This window comes from Myotis nattereri (assembly GCF_964212035.1).
Source record: "Myotis nattereri genome assembly, chromosome: 1".
Lineage (NCBI taxonomy): Eukaryota > Metazoa > Chordata > Mammalia > Chiroptera > Vespertilionidae > Myotis > Myotis nattereri.
Window position 1 is genome coordinate 192,893,621 of NC_138075.1, and position 23,709 is coordinate 192,917,329.

Here is a 23,709-nt window from a genome sequence, read left to right on the forward strand (position 1 = left end):
TTGCTTTTCCAGTGTTTGGGGTAAACTAATACCAAGGAATGAAAGAGTTACAATTCATACTTTTAATTCAAATAGAGTATCTCCAACTTTAGTAACTTCACAGGTATATTTTATTCTAACAATATCTTTTTTCTTAAAAACCTAACATTTCTTTTATCATAAAACAGCACTCTGGATTTTCTAAAACTTTGGCTGGTATATGAAGTAAAGACTATATAGAAATATCCAGCCGAAACCGGTTTGGCTCAGTGGATAGAGCGTCGGTCTGCAGACTGAAAGGTCCCAGGTTCGATTCCGGTCAAGGGCATGTACCTGGGTTGCGGGCATATCCCCAGTAGGAGATGTGCAGGAGGTAGCTGATCGATGTTTCTCATCTCTCCCATCGATGTTTCTGACTCTCTATCTCTCTCCCTTCCTCTCTGTAAAAAACCAATAAAATATATTAAAAAAAAAAAAAAGAAATATCCAATCTGGCCCTAGCTGGTTTAGCTACATGGATAGAGCATCGGCCTGTGGAATAAAAGATCCTGGATTCGATTCCAGGTTGTGGGCAGGAGGTGGCCTATCAATGATTCTCTTTCATCATGGACTAGTGGCCCAGTTCACAAAATTCGTGCATGGGGGAGGGGGGTTGTCAGCCCAGCCTGCACCCTCTCCAATCTGGGACCCTTTGGGCAATGTCTGACTGCCGGTTTAGGGATAAGGCCTAAACCGGCAGTCAGACATCCCTCTCGCAATCCCGGACCACTATCTCCTAACCGCTCACCTGCCTGCCTGCCTGCCTGATTGCCCCTAACCACTCTGCCTGCAGCATGCTAACCCCCAACTGCCCACCTGCCAGCCTTCTCGCCTCCAACTGCTCCCCTTTGCCGGCCTTATTGCCCCCAACTGGCCCCCCCGGCCAGCCTGCTGACCCCCGCAACTGCCCCCTCTGCCGGCCTGCTCACCCCCAACTGCCCCCTCTGCCGGCCTGCTCACCCCCAACTGGCCCCCCTGCTGGCCTGATCACCCCCAACTGCCCTCGCTTCCTGGCCTGATCTCCCCTAATCACCTCTGCCTCGGCCCCACCACCATGGCTTTGTCCAGAAGGATGAACAGAAGGTCTCTTGGTCTAATTAGCGTATTACCCTTTTATTAGTATAGATGTTTCTCTCTCTCTCCCTCTCCCTTCCTCTCTGAAATTAATAAAAATACAAAAATAAAAAGACATATTCAATTTGCTGAGTAAGAAACTCAGATCAACCTCAGAGGGGTATTGTGTGTGCATTTTGATCTTTTATAAAAACCATTACCAAAAATGTGTATTGTTCTTGTGTGTGTATATATATATATGTATATATATATATATATGTATATATATATACACACATATGTATATATACCCATATATGTATATATATTAAAAGTAGTGTTTCAATTTCAAAACAATTATATAGTTTTAAGTAATAACATAATCTGTATACTTTGTATGTTACAGAAATAGTGAATACTTTTTAAGAAAATGAGATGTATATGAAAAATTAAAAATTTCTTTAGCTCCCTCCCCACACCTTTTCCCAAATGTCAAAAGGCAACCAGTTAACAATGTGGTAAATTTCCTATTATTCTGTCCCACAGAAAAACAAATAGATATTAGATGTTTCCTCCCATTCCTCTTTTTATTTTACTCAAGGAAATTTTACTATGATTGTATCACACTACATATATCACTTCATACTATTATTTAACAATATATGATGGGAATGTTTTCATGTCTATATTGCATTCCTCCTGTTTAATGGCTGCATTATATATAAATACAAAACATTACTTCATTATCTTATGTTGATGGACATATAGGAATATCCCAGTTTTTGTATCATAAAGGTGCAAAGTAATATATTGTGTACCACGGCTATAATATTTTTGAAAAAATATAATTATCCAAATATAATTAATAATATCTTTCTACACATAAAATTGCTGGATCAAATGGGAAATATATTTCAAGTTTAGAAAATATCAACAACTAGATGTCCAAAATATTTAATAAAAATGCATACTTCCAATGGCAGTACTATTCTCTTTGAAACTACATAGTACCAATTTCTTTAAATGTTGCCACTGTGATAGATGAAGAATGATACAATATCCATATTTTTATTTTCATTATTTTATTTGTAAAATACAATATATTTTCACATGTTTATTGACCCTTCATATTTATTTTATGTCTGAATTTCCTGTTTGCATTCATCCATAGTTAGCATTGTAAAAGGTTTTTGTATAGCTAAAAAATTGAAAAAATCTGTTCTTCATATCTATGGCAAATATATTTTTGGTTTCATGTTTGAATTTAGATGTTTGCGGAATATGTATATTTCGTTTTTATACAGCCAACTATCTTTTCATGTCAAGTTTTACAGTTTTGTATTCTAAGACTGTAAACATAATCAGTACATTACTGGAAGAAAGTAACATGTGTAATTGTAAAAATGAAACAAGTCTTTTAAAATGCATGTAAGTCAAGTTCTAAGTTGTTTACCAATCATCTAATGAGTTGATTTCCACATAAGAGAATTAATTTTTGAGATACTTATGTGATAGCTATAAATCTACACTGATAGTTTAACTCACTAATGTACACAAACATTAAAATATGTATTTAAATAAATACATGCAATTCTTTTTGTTGCTTTATTTATTCAGCATGAAATGCGAAAGGAAAAGAAGGGAGAAGTGAAACAAGGTAGTAAAAAAGAGCTGGGGCAGGGAAAGAGAAATTGAGAAATTTTATTACAATAAATATTTTCACTTGAAACTTAGAATCTATTGATTTGGTTTGGAAAACCATATCTATTATTTCAACATTGAGAATTACATAATTTTTTACTGTATTTCTATAACATTTTGTAAAAACTATAACTGCACCATAGACCCTAAGTATAACTTGTGAGCAGGTCACTCAAAGTTCTTAAACTGTACTGCAGTCACTTCCATTCAGGTTGCCATTCACCTCTTGCTCCTTCTTTCTGGGTCTCTCTCTTCTAGCACATTCATACCATTGATCAAAGAGAGTCAACACAATTAGAAGTGGCTGTAACATTATTTTTAAACTGATTTAGAGTCAACACTTTGACAGGGTATTCTCACAATAAAGACACACTGAATCTCCTAAATGAAATAAAATATCCTTGGTTTCTTTGCCTATCAATCAGAAATTAGATGATTGTTTAACCATACAATTCTTTTAAATATTAAGCATCTATTTTCAAGAGTAAGAACATTTTCATTAATGTCTTTAGTATTTTAACTAATGGAATCACTGAATAATAACAATGTTCCAATTTGAGAATCCAGTTTCATTATATTGGACAGTTTAAATAGAATCAGAGATTTGTTTGTCTGTTTTGTATAAAAAGTATTTGAAATCAAATTTTCTAGAATGTTTACAGTATATATTTGAGTATTTGCTAAACGACAATTTTCTTCTTAACTCGGTATAAAACATTTTAAAAATCATATTGAAACTGCTACCAAGCATTGAACTGATCTGGCTATATTTTGTTTGCTGAAACTATCAAGTTAAAATAATTTAACAATGGTACAAAGCAAATCATATAGTCAAAGCATTTATTTGGCTATAAGTGGGCAATTTGGTAGATTAAACCTTGTCAATTTTTTCAAAACATGTATACATAAACATAGATTTAATTTGGGTCTTAACTAACAAAAGTACAATTTAGAATTAGACACTAGACAGTTACAAAGTCAACCAGACTGTTGAAACCCAAATTTTCCATATATTAACTTTGGCCCTAGGAGAAGTGTTCGAAAGTTATGGATATGGCAAACTTTTACAAAGAATTGGAGTTGATTTCTCTATGCTTTCTATCATTTAACATATAATTGTATTTGTATCAGTGACCCAGTGATAAATTGCACTGCTACATGACATGATGGATGCTTTGTTTAAAGGAATGTATTACTGGAAACTATAAAATTATCTAATTATTTAAATTACTTTAAATTATATTACCAAATGCTTTATTCAGCAAGAAAATTTCAATGAAAACATTATGCTAAAGTTTTGTTTTGTTTTACCATTCAGTTATCATTGCTAACAGTGGGGAAACTTGTTTCTAAACAAAAAGACTAAAATGGAAAATGTCAATTATTCAAATGCAGGATAGTCAATGAAATAGTCCACTGTCTGTTGTAGTGGGGTAATGCTGCATTGGGCATTGAGAAATGGCAATGAACAAGTAATTTGGGGCGAAGAAGGCATATTATTGAGTTTCTTCCCATTTTCATCCCATGAGTGAATCTGGCATAACAATGCAGAGTGTCACCTATTAAGTGTGTAATAAATATTAGCTGAATAAATTGAAGGAGGTTTGGATGTGAAATGTGCTAACCTTCTGGTAGAATGCTGCACTTACTACCTATGTCCATGGCCAAAAGCATCATGAAGAAAATGGAGCTGCTCTGCTAAAGTTGACCAGACCTCAGCAAGTACCCAAGTTCCATGTCAAGCACATGCCTAAACACAGTGCTTCTTAGCATGGATGAAACAAGAGAAACAGCTCCCTGTTCTTGCTCACTGATTACTAATAGGTGTTAAAAACATTTTCCTACAGTGACCATAAGGAGAAAACAAAGGTACTTTTGAAAACTTTAGAATGAAAAGGAAACCGATCTGGTTCCCCATGAGAGAAAAGCATTTAAACTACTTGTAAGTCAAGACTAATTATTTTAAAGGAGTTTCTTAATTATGGAGAGGGACACTTACATATCTAGAAGTTGACTACTTTGTACTTATTGTCAATGCCTTCTAAAAATACTTCATTACTTAAATGCTGCCAAAAAAGTAAATATGCCCAGTTTTAAGACTGAGCAGAGCCTATAACATAATTTTCTTAAAAATGTGTATTTCTCTGTGCCATTTTACATGCCAACACATTTATATAAGTCTTTTAAAATGTGCTCTGAAAATCTAGTCCAAAATATTTGGCAGTAAAAATAACATTGCCCCAATGAAATATCAACCTATCATCTACTTTCTTTAAAAGTACATCTGCTACCAGTAATCTTCTAATACACTGAATTTCAACAAGTCTAATTCAACAAAAAATACATATTAGTTAAATTATATTTTAGGATTTAATAAAGTATAACACAGTGACAATTAAAACTGAAAAGCAATTATGTTCTGAGGTTAAAAAACAAGAAATTTAGAAATTATGGAAGTACAGAGGATTTAAAAGTTCTATTGAATAGAATGGCATAAGAATAATTATTGCTCAGCTATCCTTTTGACTTATGAAGCTTCAGCATGAGAGTAACATTAATTATTCTTTTTGAAGGTACACACACAAAGTGGTGGCCTTCAAGTGAAATTGTTCACACAGACAATTTTGCTTAAAAAACGTTGCAAGTGTCTGAATAAATGAATTCATACCTACTTGTTACAACTTCTCAACATTTAATAAAATTATACTCCACACTGTATTCCAATTATACTCACGAGGAATACAATTTCTAAACTGCTTTCAAATTTAACATATCACAATTATCCCCATGTTTTTCTAAATGTCAAAAACTCCAAACTTGCTGTTTAAAATGTTCTTAAGAATAAAAATTATAATTTCAAGATAAATAAGAATCCAGTAAAAACAATTACACAATTCAAAGGAAATTGAAAAGATATGCCAATTTAATGCATACTAATCACCTACAATATGGCTGCTGGGAGATATTAAACATAAGACGTGGACATTGTTTACATTCTTGCTCCACATTGGGCATTATCTCAGGCCTAGGAACAGAATGGGGTTCCAGAATTGTCAGAAGGATCTTCAGAGTCATCACATAGAATCAAGAAAGTAATAAAAACTAATGCGTGATGGCTAATATTGCTTGTCAACTTGATGGGACTAAGAGTTGCCCCACAGCTGGTAACACATTATTTCTCGCTATGTCTGTGGGGCATCTCTGAAATGGTTAGCATTTGCTTCAGGAGACTAGTAAATTTGGGTGGGCATCATCCAAACTGTTGAGTGACAAAACAGGACAAAAGAGCAGAGAAAGTGTAAATTTGCTTAAGCTACCTGGCTGCCGGCCGCCATTTGGTTGGCAGTTAATTTGCATATCACCCTGATTAGCCAATGGGAAGGGTAGCAGAGGTACGGCTAATTACCATGTTTCTCTATTATTAGATAAGATTATTATATAATTTTCTATACTAACAACTATAAACCTACTTTTGTCCAATCCTGCATATACAATGGGATGTTATTTAGTCATGTGGAGAGGTGGGGAGAATATGGCATTTGTGACAACATGGATGAATCTTAAAAGCATTATAAGTGAAATAAGTCAGATAGAGAAAGACAAATACTGCATGATATCACTTATATATGGAATTTTAAAAAGCCAAACTCACAGAAACAGAGAGTAGAATAGTAGCCACTAGGGGAAGGACTTTGAGGGAAATGTGGAGATATTGGTCAAAGGATACAAACATTCAATTAAAAGACAACAAAATTCTGGGGATTTTATGTACATCATGGTGATTATAGTTAAGAATACTGGCCCATCTGATGTGGCTCAGTGGTTTTGCACAGGTGCATGAACCAGGAGGTCAAGGTTCAATTTGTGGTCAGGGCACTTGCCAGGGTTTCAGGCTCAATACCCAATGGGTTCAGGAGGCAGCTGATCAATGATTTTCTCTCTCATCATTGATGGTTCTCCCTTTCCCTTCCTCTCTCTGAAATCAATAAAAAAGATATATTTTTAAAAGAATATGGTATTATATAGTTGAAAGTAGCTAGGAGAGATCTTAAATGTTCTCAGCATACAAAAAAAAAGGCAACCATGTGAAGTGATGAAGGTATTAACTAACCCTTCTATGGATATCATTTCACAATATGTTTTTCAAATCAACATGCTGTACACCTTTATACAAAATAATTAAATCTCAATACAGCTGGAGATATATATATATATATATCCTATCTAATAAAAGGGTAATATGCAAATTAACCATCATTCCGTCACAAAGATGGCGGAACCCATAGCCAGAAGATTGTGGCACCCAGTCCTCCCAGACCCGCCATAGTTCCCCAGTCCCAGGGGGGTGGCTGCTGAGAGCAGGCAGCGTGAGCGGCCTGACGGAATGCTTGCTTCATCGCTGTTGTGAGGAGGCAAGCATTCCACCCCAGTCGCGGCAGGCCTTTGGGCAGCGGGTATGAAGCAGCCGCGGGGGGGTGTGAGGGAGACGCTTGTGTTGTCGCCCTGGTGACAAGGCAAGTGTTCCGTGCCCGGCCGCGGAGGGCCTCTGGCCAGGCAGGACGTGAAATATTTGTGTCGTTGCAGGCTGAGCTGAGGGACCCCCCCTCCCATGCATTAATTTCATGCACCAGACCTTAGTGTGTGTGTATATATATATATATATATACATTCTTGCAGGAAGATTCCTGCAAGAATAGGGCTTCCTGAGACCAGATCGAAGCAGAGAAGAGAGCGAAGCCCGCCAAGGCTGGCTTCGCTCCCTTCTCCACTGCCTCACTCCCTCCCTTCGCCGCTTCACCCTCGGCTCCCTCCCTTCTCTGCCACCTGGGCTCTCTCCCTGCTCCGCCACTTTGCTCCCTCACCAAGCCACGGATCCAAGGCCCAGATCCCCCAGGCAGCATCAGGCGCTACCGGCCCCGCCTCGCCGTATCAGAGATCCAGCGCCCGGGTCCAGCAGGCAGCGTCGTGCGCTGCCGGCCCCGCATGCAGTATGTAAATTAGCCGCCATCTTTGTTGGCGGTTAATTTGCATATCACACTGATTAGCCTATGGAAAACGTAGGGAAGGTACAGTCAATTACCATGTTTGTCTATTATTAGATAGGATACATACACACACACACACACACACACATACATACATACACACACATATATCAGGAGCAGAGGAGGCAGAACTAAACAGTAGTCAGATGGAGAGGAATCCTCAAAATCAAATTAAGAATATAGCCCCAACTTTATAGGACAGTGGAAGGTGACATTATAACCTACCATAATAAAATATTTATAACATTAATTTTTAAAAGCATTAGCCAGTAGATTATTCAATCAGATTAGAGTGAAAGATAACAGAGTCTGGGAATTATTCAGGAAGACATTGCGATAAGCTATTTAGGGTGATATGACCATGATAATTGCTAACATTTATCAAGCGCTTCCCATGGTGCTGGTGCTTGAAAAGTATTATTTTGTTTTCAACTCTGAACAATAACAGCTTGGCAGTATTTTCATCCCCATTTCAATATACCAGGAAGCTGCAGCATAGCCAAATATGGTAAGAATGGGAGGCTTGAACAAGAAAGTCATACAGGTGAGAGGTAAGAGGCAAAGATGCTCCTTGTGCATCACACAAAAAAAAACAAAGAGGGGACTTAATTCAGGAAATGCATGAGAAATTACCAGAAAAATCACACAAAGTATCAATGATCTTAAAGTTCAGTGAAATGGAGTCTAATTCCTGAATATGAAATGTTAACGGAAACTTATTGTGTGTAACAAGCGATATTTTTAAGAGCACAAAACATCACATACTATTACTATTTTTAGAATTTTAAGGATATTTTTAAACACATTGATATTATACCAGAAAAATTGATATGAAGATTGTCTTTGTGTGAAAATCTACTGCATTAAGGTGTAAAATCATGGCATTAATTTTAAAATGTGACATTAATTGTCAACTGTAGTCATCTACTTTTCTTACATTATATAAATATATTTTTTTCTTTATTGCAAATCAAATTTAAAATTTTTTCTTATTGTGAAACCAAGAAAATCAGTAGTCATGCAGATTTTAACAGAAGAGACATACTGGAAATTTAATGAAGAATAAATATAAGTTTTGAATAAAAAGCTATGTTCATATTCTTTCTCTCTCTCATACACGCACATGCACGCACACACACACACACACAATTAATTAGAAAGAATAAAGAGCTTTCAGCAGCCTATATAACAGTATTTTTGTTTTGTTTTATCCATAAGCAAAGTAATGCTATGACAATTCTTTTCTAATTCAGCAGCATACATTTTCTATAGAAGAGAGAAACCTTGTAAAAATAATATCTTGGGTTACACCTTCAACACTGAAAAACATACACAACACTGAACCCTTTACCCACAAGATTTAAAACAGTTCATATATCCAATGAGTGTTGAATTGTGTCTATATGATCCACCCGTGATTAGAATGATAAGCCTAAGCATAAGGAGGCTGACCAAGTCTGTATTTCCACATTGTTCGGTTTCTAACCCCAGTTTTCTCTGGCCTGTTTATAGCAGCTAGAAGTTAGCATTCATCCCACTAAAAAGTATCTGTTAGAAATAAGGTTGTAAGTTGAATATGCTGCTTAAAAAATGAAATGCTTAGTCTTTACTTTATTCCCAGTGAAAATATTCAATAGCAATAAATTCAAACAAATAAATTTTCATTAAGAAGTTGACTAGAAGAATCCATAGGCAGCAAAATAGCAGACATATGTCATAGTAATATCTGTACAGATACAGCTCCTAAGGCAATGGAAACTAAGGAGAAAATAAACAATTGGGACTACATCAAAATAAATAGCTTTTGCACAGCAAAAGAAACCACCAACAAAACAAGAGAGCCCACTGCATGCATGGGAGAACATATTTACCGGTGTTATATCCCATAAAGGTTTATTTAGACTCCAAATTTCATAGGAAACTCATACAAGTTAACAAAAGGAAGATAAACAATCCAATCAAAAACTGGGCAAAGGACCTAAATAGACACTTTTCAAAAGAGGACATAAGAAAGGCCAAGAGATATATGAAAACATGCTCAAAGTCACTAATCATCAGAGAGATATACATCAAAACAACAATGAGGTACCATCTCACACCTGTCAGAATTGCTATAATCAACAAATCAAAAAATGACAAATGCTGGCGAGGATGTGGAGATAAAGGAACCCTCTTGCACTGGTGGTGGGAATGCAGACTGGTGCAGCCACTGTGGAGAACAGTATGGAGTTTCCTCAAAAATTAAAAATGGAACTCCCATTTGACCCAGTGATCTCACTTCTAGGATCCAATAAATCAGAAACACCAGTCAGAAAGGATATATGCACCCCTATGTTCATAGCAGCACAATTTACTATAGCTAAGATTTGGAAACAGACTAAGAGCCATCAGCAGATGAGTGGATTAAAAAACTGTGGTACATCTACATAATTGAATAATACGTTGCTATAAAAAAGAAGGAACTCATACCATTTGCAACAGCATGGATGGACCTGGAGAGCATTATGCTAAGCAAAATAAGCCAGTTGGAGAAAGATAAATATCACATGACCTCACTTATCTGTGGAATATAATGAACAACATAAACTGATAAACAAAAGTAGATATAGAGACAGAGAAGCATCAAACAGACCACCCAAACTCAGAGGAAAGGCTGGGGGTGGGGTGGTAAGAGATCAATCAAAGGACTTGTATGCATGCACAAAAGCATAACCCATGGACACAAACAGTAGGGGGGTGAGGGCATGTGTTGGGGGAATGGCTGAGGAAAAGAAGTCTATAAGGGAAAAAAGGAGATATATGTAATACTTTAAACAATAAAAATATAAATTAAAAAACACAGAATTTTACTAACACAAAATACTAAATGCAAATCCTAGCTTTAGAGACAGTGAATCTCACCCTGCCAAGCATGGCTCAGTTGTTAGAGTATTGGCCTCAGCCCTGAAGGGTTGTAGGATTGATTCTCAGTCAAGGGCACATACCTGGCTTACAGGTTGTATCCTGGTCAGGTAGGGGTGCATGAGGGAGGAAATCAATCAATATGTCTATCTCACTTAAATGTTTCTCTCTCCTCTCTCTCTCTCTCTCTCTCTCTCTCTCTCTCTCTCTCTCTCTCCCTCTCTCTCCCTCCCTCCCTCCCTCCTTCACTCCCTCCTTCCATCCCTCTCCCTCCACCCCTCTCTCTCTTCCACTATCTCTAAAAGTCAATGGAAAAAAATAGCTTCAGGTGAGAATTAACAAAAAGTAAATAATAAACAAATGCATACATACATACTAAATAAATAAATAAATAAATAAATAAATAAATAAATAACAGTGAATCTCTATTCACTAATTTTGGTAAATGAGGGACGTATTAGCCAAGCAAATATCTCAGGCTATAAAATCCAGATATTTGCCAAATACTCAAAATGTGGAACAAAAAAGAATGGACAGCTAGTTGTGTGGTTTTTAAATAAACACTAATGACATTCTCCAAAGCAAAAAAAAATCAGAATGACAAAAATCTAGCCAAAATGAAACTATAAATCCTGGTGGGGAAAACAGTACACATTGGATAATTCTGGACACTGAATATGTTTTGACTGAAAGTGAAATCTGTTGGGCTAGACAGAACTGAACTCTCCTCTCCACACCTTTGAGTAGAAGCCTCTAAAAATTCTAAACGTTTTTAAAATTTATTGATTGGAGAGAGGGGGGAAGAGAGAGGAGAGAGAGAGAGTGAAACATGGAAGAAACATGGATTTGATGTTCCATTTATTTATGCATTCATTTGGTTGTTTCTTCTATGTGCCTTGATTAGCGGAGTTACTCTAACCAACTGAGCTACCAGACCAGGGCTAAAATGAATAGATTTTTATCTTCTCTCTAACAGCAGTTGAAACAACAGAAATATTCCGAAGGCAGAAAAGCAGGTCACAAACTTTAAGTTTCTAAAGTCTTATGAACTAACTTCCAAAATAATATATATTTTTTAAATCAAAGGAGAAAGGTGATAAAGTCTATCCCAAAGATTATTTATATATGTAGAAAAATAATCATGACATAGAACACATACAGCCCTCAATCATACTTGTTACATTCAACCACAAAATACACTACTGAGGTTAGTAAAACATTGTCTTACTAAAATAAAAATTAATAGAAAGTATCTATATAATAAAAATTCATGGCCTCACTGTAAGCTTTTTGAGATAGATTGAAATAAAAGTTCCAAATATCCAACTGAATCTCTCCTCCAATCGTTACAAAAATAAATTGTGAAATAAAAACTAATTTTAAAAGTGCTGGTCGAGAAATACAAACTCTGACATGCCTGAACGATCAATATCGATCATTCACATCAGTGATTAAGTTCATTTACTCATTTAATAAAAATACAAATTGAGCTCTAGCTGGTTTGGCTTAGTGGATAGACCATCGGCCTGTGGACTGAAGGGCCCCAGGTTTGATTCTGGTCAAGGGCACATGCCCAGGTTGCGGGCTCGATCCCCAGTGTGGGGAGTGCTGAAGGCAGCCAAACACTGATTCTCTCTCATCATTGATGTTTCTATCACTCTCTCTCTCCCCCTCTCCTTCCTCTCTGAAATAAATGAAAGTTTAAAATAAATAAACTATATATATATATATATATATATATATATATATATATATATATATGTATATGTATATATATACACACACACACACACACTAGATATGAAAAGCTCTCTTGTGGTTTTTAAGGATGAAATAGGTTAATGAACTTCAAAGTTTCTCACAGTGTCTGCAACCTACTATGATTATCCTTTCCAAGTTCTACATTATATACATATCTTAACATATCTGAAATTGGATGCATCATAATAATCTATAGTCTATCAATTTAAATGGTAACATGCTTTTTTCCTCAATGGTACATAAAATTGTGTTATATCTTATAATAAGAGGCATCTTATATTTGTTGAAATATGATTAATGAGATGCCACCCTATCTAATAAAAGAGAAACATAGTAATTAGCCGTACATCTGCTACCCCTCCCATTGGCTAATCAGGGCGATATGCCAATTAACTGCCAGCCAAGATGGCGGCCGGCAGCCAGGCAGCTGGAAGCGAACATGAGGTTTGCTTGCTTCAGTGACGGAGGACTCCAACATTCCCCGCCTGCCTTGCCAGCCTCTGAGCTTGCAGTCTGAAACATTGTTACAAATATAGAAGCTAAACAAAACCCCAGAAACCTCCTTTCAGCCAGCCGGGATCTCAGAGCTGGAGTTATACATTGTTTTGATTGTAGAACCCAAACAAACCAGATACCTGCTTTCAGCAGCAGAGGCCTCAGAGCTGGAGCCAGAGCTAAAGCTGGCCCAGAATAAAAAAAGAGAAGAAAAAAAGGAGAAGTTGGGAGCTTCAGTCACCCGCCCGCCTGAAAACAGCCCTCAGCCCCTCATCCAGACTGGCCAGGCACCCCAGTGGGGACCCCCACCCTGAAGAGTGTGTGACCAGCTACAAACAGCCATCATCCCCTCACCCAGGCTGGCTAGGCACCCCAGTGGGGACCCCCACCCTGATCCAGGACACCCTTCAGGGCAAACCAGCCAGCCCCAACCATGCACCAGGCCTCTATCCTATATAGTAAAAGGGTAATATGCCTCCCAGCACTGGGATCAGCGGAGCCGAGAGGCCTCCCGGCACCGGGATCAGCGAGACAGGGGGCAGCGCCCAAACCTCCTGATCGCCCTGCGGCTCTGTGTGTGACAGGGGGCGGGTCCACAACCACCCTATCCACCCGGCTCGTGACAGGGGAAGGCGCCCCAACCTCCTGATCAGCCCTGCTCTGTGCCTGATACAGGGGAGCTCCCCAAACCCCTGATCGCCCTGCGGCTCTGTGTGTGACAGGCTGCGGTGCCCCAACTCCCCAATCGGCCCTGCTTTGAGCCCAAACAGGGGCTGCACCTAGGGATTGGGCCTGCCCTCTGCCGCCCGGGAGCAGGCCTAAGCCAGCAGGTCGTTATCTCCCAAGGGGTCCCAGACTGCAAGAGGGCACAGGGCGGGCTGAGGGACCTCCCGCCCCCCTGCATAAATTTTTGTGCACCGGGCCTCTAGTATGTGTGTGTGTATGTATATATATGTGTGTGTGTATGTATATATGTATATAGTTCAACATATATCATATATATATATGATATATATATAAATATCATATATGTCATATATATGATATCATATATATCATATATATCATTTATATCATATATAAATATCATATATATATGACATATATATATATATAAATATATATATACACACATATATATATGATACATGTTGAACCCTGGCCAGTGTCACTCAGTTGGTTAAAGCGTTGTCCCATGCAACAAAGGGTTGTGGGTTTGATCCCAATCAGGGCAAAGAATATGATAAATTTTATTGAGAAAGCAACCATAAATATAGTATACTACTTTTAATAAGTAACATAGGGGAATCTTCATATTAATAATTAAAAAAATACTAATGCATTTTAATATGAATTTGCCCATCTATTTCTAAAGAGTTTATATGAGTAAAAATATCTTGCAAATTTTAACAAGTCTTCAAATTACCATCTCAGGATTACAAAGTAAAATGAAAGTTGTTTTTAATGAAAGAATCCTTGTAATGCCTAGAAAGTTGCCCAGCTCCAAGAAACAACCCCATTATTAGAAATACATAAGTGCAAAATTATTTCCTAATTGGACACCTCTTCCTGTCAACCATATTGGATTCATTGAATTGAACTTTAACTAATATCCTGCTGCTCATCTAGTTTCATATTTATTCTCACTTGGATATCTGCTAGTATTTCCAAGGTCCTTGCTCTTATTTATTTATTTTTATATCCTTTTGAATATGTCTTTATTGATTTTAGAGAGAGAGAAAGGGAGAGGGAGAGAGAGAAAAGAGAGATTGATTGATCCACTGCCTCCTGCACACCCCCTTGCCAGGGCTGGAGACTGCAACTCAGGAATGTGCCCTGACCTGGATCAAACCTGCAACCTCTTGGTGCCTGGGTTGACGCTCAACCCTGAGCGACACTAGCTGGGCACAAGATCCTTGCTTTTAATCTTGACTACTATTGCTATATTTCCCTATTCTCCAAATAGGATCTACGCTTAATATCTGAGGAATTTTTTTGTTTGCTTGTTTATTTGTTTTTTGTAAAGATCTTGTTCACTAAATGTATTAAAGTGAGTTCAGAGGCATTTTGCCATCTTTATTTAAAAACTAAAATATGAACTTAATTATTAAAGTACTAAAATGATACACTAATAAATACTTATGATTGATGATTATATACATATACTTTACAGCAATTACTCTCCCTATTTATACTTGCCTTTTCAATATATACAAGGTGTCACAAATCTCACACACACACACACACACACACACACACACACACACGGTTACTTTATAAAAATGTGAAATATTAAGTTATTTTCCTAGGACTGCTGATGTTTAAGTCTGATGAGTCCATACACTTTCTTATAGTTTGATGTAAAGGATGCTTTCAAGGAGACTGCTTATGAGTAAATGCCCATTCATAACACAGAGTTAAGTTGAATGACAGAGGCCATTTGGTTTGAGAATGAAAGCATTTAATTTTAACCAAACAGTGTAAAAATATTCATATGTGGTTTTTAATGTTCTTTATTTTCTTCTTTTTTAAAAACTTATTTGACCAATATTTAGTGTCTGTTTTTTCCCTTCACATACACTTTCAAAAAAGAGAGAGCAATGGTTACTTTTAAAACTCAACTACCATTCTGCAATGAAATAAATAATATCTCCTTTTTCACAGTTCATATGCTTTCTCTGGTTATATTTTACATTTGCCCAAGCCTATAAAGCAGAATGGAATTTTGTAGGGAGATATTTGTTGAATGTTAAGTTGGAAGTATTTTCTAAAGTTTTATTATATTTATTAATTTTAGTTGAAAGGCTTCTTTGTCCAAAATCTCTACAAAAATAAAGAGATTCTAGTTTATAAATTGATTGGAAAATATGAATCATTCAATGAAATTTCTATTTCACAGAAACACAGTATATTACATGAAAATCATCAATTTAGAAAAAAGAATATTCTATCATGAATATAAGGGATTTTATTCAGATGACTCATAAATCTTATTTCAGAAATGGTCCAGGAATTTGGCAAATAAAAATTTTGAAGTCTTGGCAAAAGATGCTTGGGGATTCAAAGTGCCAAAAGCATTTCTTTATTTGGGTGGTCTCAAAGATGAGGTCAGATCATAGAATGGGCCTTAAAAATACATGGAACATTCACATCTGTAATAATTATAAATGTCTGTAACAAGACACAAATTAATGCAGCAGTATTTATGGGACAAATTGTGAAATAAGTGAGATTTTTATTAATCATGTGTTGCTGGTACAGTATTTAATTCATAGTATTTTAAGATACCACATTGCTATATATATATATATATATATATATATATATATATATATACACACACACACACACACACACATACATATGTATATATATACATATATATGTATATGTATATATATGTGTGTGTGTGTATATATATACATATATATGTATATGTGTATATACATATATGTGTGTGTGTGTGTGTGTGTGTGTGTGTATATATATATATATATATATATATATATATATATATATATCACCAGTCACATGGTTCAAATTTTCTAAGGATTCAGAAATGTGTTTTTCAACATACATATTAAAAATAGGATCATCTGTGTCTCTTATATAATTCATAATATCTCATAAATTGCTTTTTAAAAATACATTCATTTAAAATGCTGTTTCTTTTCTCACATTACAACATCCAAGTAAATGAAGAATTTTCACTTCTAAGTCTAAGAAGAGACTGAGCTATAAATTGGTTCACAGGACAAATAAAAAAAAAAGACCACGAAAAGCAGAATGAATTATGGTTTTCACTGAAACAAGAGTAACTGCAGAGATAGGCTTTACTAAGAGTTAAGGTTTCTTTTGCACTATGGTTCCCTGATAAGTTTCTGTAGAGAAGCTGTCAGCCCACTGGAATAATAGTTGCATATTAAAAAAAGTGATAAATTATATGATTATAGTGTTTTATATAGTTTATAGGCTTGTTTATTATAACATTAAATCTATTAAAGCAAGGTTTGCCAAGGAAATTGATTTATAAAAAGCCAAATTTTTTTTTAAACTCCCTATCAAATATTAAAATTTTCAAAAATACTCCTATAGTTATTTTGGGAAAAATCATATCATGTGAATCTATTATTATTTGTAAGTTAATACAATTTATTTACTTATCTACTCAACCATTCATTCAACAAATAGCTGCTGAGTTTTTTTATATATCAAGGAATAAGCTTTATTCTCTGGGAGATGAACATGAAAGTATTGAATATAAATATTATGGTTCCTATCCAAAAGCTATTTATTCATGAGCAACTTTCTCAAATTTTTGAAGTTTTATTTTTTTTAAATGTTTTTATTGATTTCAGAGGAAGGGAAAAGGAAAGAGACAGAAACATCCATGATGAGAGAGAATTATTGATCGGCTGCCTCCTGCATGCCCCCTATTGGGGATCAAGCCTGCAACCAGGGCATGTACCCTGATCTGGAATCAAACCATGACCTCCTGGTTCATGGGTCAATGCTCAACCACTGAGCAATACAGGCTGAGTTTATTCTTTATTAAATGAGGATAATTTGAATCTCCTTCAGAGAAATTAAATCACTCATTAAGTATATAATATTTGTCAATCAAAGTTACACATCTGGTCTGTTTTGATACTGCAAGGCTTGTAAGTATATATTTATTATGTAATAAATATATACAACATAATTCCTGATAGTGTGAAGTACACAAATACAGGGATAAAGAGCCATCTAGGGGGGCAATGAAAATACATAGAATTCCAATAAAATTATTATCAACCCCCATGCTGCCCCAAACCTCCATATTTTTCTGATCTAAGCCCTTGATTCATCTTGTTCTTGGCAAATGTACTATACTATCATATGTTTGTAGTCTCTTCTCTAATAAATATATTTAGATTTTATGCTTTCCTTAGATCCTATCTTGTGTCCTTTCCTGTCTTCACTGCTTAAAGATGTCTTTTTGTAGTTGTTATTGTTAATCCTCAAGCAAGGATATTTTTCCCATTGCCATTCTAGAGATAGTGGAAAGGATGAGAGACAGAGAGAGAAACATCAATGTGAGAGAGACATTATTGATTGGTTGACTCCCCATGTGACTGGACCAGGGCCGGGGATCAAGCTTGCAATCGAGGTACATGCCCTTGACCTTAATCAAACCCCAGACCCTTCAGACTGTGCTCTAACCAATAAGCAAAACTGGCCAAAGATAAAGATGTCTTTTGAGATACCCTTGATTTCAAGACAACTTTGACCAAATGTCTCTCATAATCCTCTACCTTAGCACTTCAGTCCCAGTCTTTCCATGCTCATCCATTTCTCCATTTGGTTTCAATAAACACAGAGGCAAAATACACACACACACACACACACACACAGCCAACCAGCATGGCTTTGAACACAAAGAGCCAGCCAGGAGGTCACAGGTGGGTTCCCAGTCAAGGTACATGCCCAGGGTGTGGGCTCGATCCCCTGTGTGGGGCATGCAGGCGATAGCTGATCAATGGTTCTCTCTTATCATTGATGTTTCTATCTTTCTCCTTCTTCCTTCCTCTTTAAAAGCAATAAAAACATATTTTTAAAAAAACAAACATACATATATTATAGGCCCGGTGTACAAAAATTTGTGCACTCGGGGGGGGGGGGGGCTCAGCCCGGCCTGTGCCCTCTCACAGTCTGGGACCCCTCGGGGGATGACCACCTGCTCGCTTAGGTCTGCTCCCTGAGGGATTGGGCCTAAGCTGGCAATCAGACATCCCTCTGGCAGCCCAGCAGCCCTCAGGGGATGTCCACTTGCCAGCGGGGAGCAGACCTAAACTGCAGTCAGACATCCTTAGCACTGCTGAAGAGGCAGGAGAGGCTCCCACCACCACCCCTGTACTGGCATCCATCAGCCTGGCTTGTGGCTGAGCAGAGCTCCCCCATGTGGGAGCACACTGACCACCAGAGGGCAGCTTCTGCATTGAGCATCTGCCCCTGGTGGTCAATGTGTGTCATAGTGACCAGTTATTCCCAGTCCTTCTGCTGTTAGGGTCAGTTTGCATATTACCCTTTTACTATATAGGATAGAGGCCTGGTACACGGTTGGGGGCCAGCTGGTTTGCCCTGAAGGGTGTCCCAGATCAGGGTGGGGGTCCCGCTTGGGTTCCTGGCCAGCCTGGGTGAGGGGCTGATGGCTGTTTGCAACTGGTCATACCCCCTTCAGGGTGGGGGTCCCTACTGGGGTGCCTGGCCAGTCTGGGTGAGGGGCTGAGGGCCGTTTTCCAGCTTGCCGGCGACTGAAGCTCCCAGCCTCTCCTTTTTTCTTTTTTTTTTCTTTTGGCATTTATTTACCTTCTATAATTGAAACGTTGTTGCTGTCACTGGAGCTAGGAGTTGGCTCCTGTTCACTGCAGCTCTGAGGCCATGGCCTGCTGAAAGCAGGTATCTGGGGTTTGTTTAGCTTCTATAATTGAAACGTTGTTGCTTTTGGAGCTTAGAGCTGGGCTTAGAGCTGGGCCGCGGCTGGCGGGGAACCTTGGCTTCCTCCATCACTGGAGCAAGCAAGCCTCCTGCTCGCTTCAGCTGTGTGGCTGCCAGCCGCCATCTTTGTTGGTTGTTAATTTGCATATCTTGCTGATTAGCCAACGTTAAGTGTAGCGAAAGTACGGTCAATTACCCTTTTTGTCTGTTATTAGATAGGATACACACACACACACACACACACATACACACACATATATATATATATATATTATGTTAGCTTATGTTAAAGAGATCACTGAGTTTGTTTTTTTCTTCAACTAATACTTATCAAGTTCCTACACATACTCCAGAGAACTAGTGCATAGCTGTAAACTAACAGAAAAAGAAAATACCCTCATGTTAGTCCTCATGAAGCTTAATTCCAGATTGAGAAGATATAGAAAATGAACCATAAATTCATGGTGTATCCATTAGTGGTAAGTGTTATGGTGAAAAATATAATAGACTACAGTGTAAGTTCCTGACATTAATTTTTTTATTGTAGTGTAATTTCTTGACATATTAAACTTTTGAATGCCAAGGCATTCATTTCACGACATCATCTTGAAGAAGCATATTGCCACAGCTATATGACACAGCTACTAGCAAAACAACCAAATAAGGAACTAGACCACGCCTACCCATGAAAGACCCTCTTTCAAAAAGCCCAGGACAACCTACATAACTCATAACCTTGCTTCTCCTTTCCTGAGCCCTAATTCCCAGTCTTATGCTTTAAATTATCCAATAAAGAATGAACTCAAGAAACCCTAGACATCCACCCTCTGCTTAGTAAGGGCAGAGTCCTATTCTGAACTCTTTCTCTCTTTCCACCCACAACCTGCTTGTCTGGCTCATGGCTGTGCTGTTTACCCTCCAGGACCTGTGAAAAATAAATCTTTTTCCTCAAAGTTTCCTGATTGCTGTTGCTGAAGTGTGTCCTGAGAGCATAAAAGAAGAACATTCCACTCCAAGTAATGCAGGCTCAGGTGAGTGCCTCAGTTGTTCCTGGCTGAGAGTACTACTCTCACAGGCAAGGATCCAAGGAACACAGACTGCAAGGGATAGGGAGGTGTTCCAGTTATGAGACATCCATATCTTTGAGTGGACTCTTGATTTGGTTGTAACTGAACATTAGGAAGAATAATCAGCCTGAGATGAATGAGATGGATTTGAGAGGATTTATGGGGTGTGGGGGTAAGTGGTAGAAAGAATAACAAATGATCAAAAGTGATCATTTTAATTACCCTGATAAGAGGAAATGGCAATGTTAGTAAAGATTCTAGAGAATTCAGCCCTAAGAGACTTGTGGAAATCAGTCCAAATTTTGTTAGTTCTCAGGATGTGGGAGGGAGGGATAGGATGGTACCAAAGTTGATAGAGATGGCTGTACTAGCCACAGAAAAAAAAGGAGTGTCAGGGTTATTCAAATTCGTAGGGAAGTAGACATAAAAAAGGACACTTATAGGTAAGTCTGTACATATAAAAAGACTCAATAAAGATTTAGCCCTTAAATCTCAAGCACATATATAAATCAGTCTTGAAAGTATAGAGAGATTCTTTGATAGAGAATTCTGACTCCATCACTTCTAAGTGTGTATAACCACACTATACATACTTCTCAATTCCTCAGCACCTCATCTATGAATGTAAACAATCATTTCAGAACATTTTTCTTCTACTGTTTCCATTTATGAAAGATTGGTTCTATAGGATAGTGGGAAAGAAAGAAAAACCTGCATTTGGATCCACTAATGATAAAAAATAAATTTAGTTACAAATGATTAGCATGACTTGAAGAAAAAGTAACAAAAGAAAATAGTATGGTGAATAGACTTTTAGAAATTATTATCACTAATTATTTTAGTTTATTTGCTTGTTTGAGCATGTCTTGCGGAGAAACCTTAAAAATATTTGTAGTTGATTTGCTGAGGGGTCATGCAAAAAGATTAAAAATGAAAGGAGGTAAGATTCTTATAAAGGAGAAATATTGCAGATGGGGAGAGATAATCCTATCAATAATTCTATCAATAAAGAGGGAATATGCTAATTGACTGCCACGCCCTCAAAGATGGCAGTGCCCACAGCCACAAGATAGCAGCGTCCAGTCCCCTCAGCCCTGCCAGTTTGGCAGGTGCATGGTATGGCTGGGCCAGCCCCAAGGCAGGTCCGGCTGCTCCGCGAGCCTGCCTCCAGAGTCCCCCAGTACCTTCAGGCCCCCAGCCGCCCAGGGCCAGTCCGAGGCGCAGGCAAGCCTTGGGTGTCAGCTGCCCAACCACCCAGGACCAGCCGAGGGATGATCAAACAACTGAACAAGCAGGCTGCATGGAGCGACCAGGCTGGCAGGGGGGATAGTGAGGGACAACCAAATGACTGAACAGCAGGCTGCGTGGGCAACCAGGCCAGCAGTGGGGGCTGTTGGGGGTGACCAGATTGGCATGGGGGGCAGTTGGGGGTGACCAGGTCGGCAGGAGGGACAGTAAGAGGTAACCAGGCCAGCAGGGGAGGCAGTTGGAGGCGACCAGGACGGCAGGGGGAGGTGCAATTGGGGGCAACCAGGTTGGCAGGGGGCCAGTGCGGGGGTGATCAGGCCGGCATGCAGAGGCAGTGAGGGGTGATCGATTGGCAGTGGGGGCAGTTAGGGGCGACCAGGCAGGCAGTCAGGTGAGTAATTAGGAGCCAGTGGTCCAGGATTATGAGAGGGATGTTTGACCTCCAGGCTAGACCGGCATTCAGACATCTCCCGAGGAGCCCCAAATTGGAGAGGGTGCAAGCTGGTCTGAGGGGACTCCCCCCATGTGCACAAATTTCGTGCATCGGGCCTCTAGTAAAGTAATAATATAATTGGATATATTAAAGGATAAATGAAAATTGAATGAAAAAAATATAAAGCACCATAATTAGTGAAAACACACACACACACACACACACACACACACACACACACGGAATTAATAATTAGACTTAATCTACTTTTTGCCCCAAGAAGAATAGTGTACAGAAGACATTAATATATTCAGTGAAGGTTCCAAAGTGGCTAAGAAATACCAATATAGCTGGAGTAGATGTTGGGAAGACAAAGAGTCTTGTCCTCAAACATTAATATATCTTTTTCATCTTAATGACTGGCCACTTACTCCAATACTAGTACAAATTAATCTGTGACTTCAATAGCCTGACGACTGAAGATATTCTCTCTACTTTTCCCACTCCTGTGTGTATTTGCTTAAATATTTTGCTTGTTTTATCTAAGGTCATTTGAAGGTGATGAAGTTCATGAAGGTTATCTAAAGGCCCCTAAACCATCCCTTGGCACTGACCTTCCTTGAACTGATTTAAAAATCAGTGCACTAGTTAAGCTTACACTTCGATATTTACTTTACAACTGAACCTGATGTATGGCCTTTGACACATTATGTAACTTCTCTGAGGTCCACTTCCCTCATCAGGAAAATTACAAAGTTGATGAACTTAAAGGAAAATTGTGAAATTTGGCCCTAGCTAGGAGGCTCAGTTGATTGGGCATCGTCCAGTATATCAAAAGGTTGCCAGTTTGATTTCTGGTCAAACTTATGAAGGAAGCAACCAATTGGTGTCTCTCTCTCTCTCTCTCTCTCTCTCTCTCTCTCTCTCTCTCTCAAAAATCAATGAAGCACTGTGTGGCTCAGTGGTTGAGCAATGACCTAGGGACCAGGAGGTCACAGTTTAATTCTGGAGCAGGGCACATTCCCAGGTTGTGGGTTTGATCCCCAGTGTGGGTCATGCAGGAAGCAGCTGATCAATGATTCTCTCTCATCACTGATGTTTCTCTCTCTCTCTCTCTCCCTCTCCTCTGAAATAAATAAAAAATATGTTTTGGAAAAAATCAATGAAAACACATTCATGGGTGAGGATAAAAAAATAATAAAAAAATTTGTTGAATTTTTACTTTATAAGTTTTGGGTTCTGGCCCTAGTCTTACCAATTGCATAGCATTTGGCAAGTCCCTTCTATGCCTGAGAAATCTATTTCCTTATCATAAAAAATGGGAAGTGAAGTAAATGATTAATAATGTTCTTCAAGCTTAGAGTCCAAGTTGAATGGGTGATTGATGACACAGTATGGGCAATTCCATGTTACATAAGTTAGGCTGTTATAATTTTTTGTTGAGCAAATAGATCAGCCTCCTCTCGCCCCCCCCCAAAAAAAAAATAAGAAAGAAACTTTTTATTTTTTA

The 23,709-nt window shown here is 37.9% G+C and overlaps 1 protein-coding gene across 1 annotated transcript in view; it reads right to left on the reverse strand.

Moving 5' to 3' along the window:
• The window catches only part of ADGRL3 (adhesion G protein-coupled receptor L3), a 771,395-nt gene that overhangs the window by 400,884 nt on the left and 346,802 nt on the right, over positions 1–23,709 (reverse strand). The gene's annotated exons all lie outside the window — the stretch shown is intronic.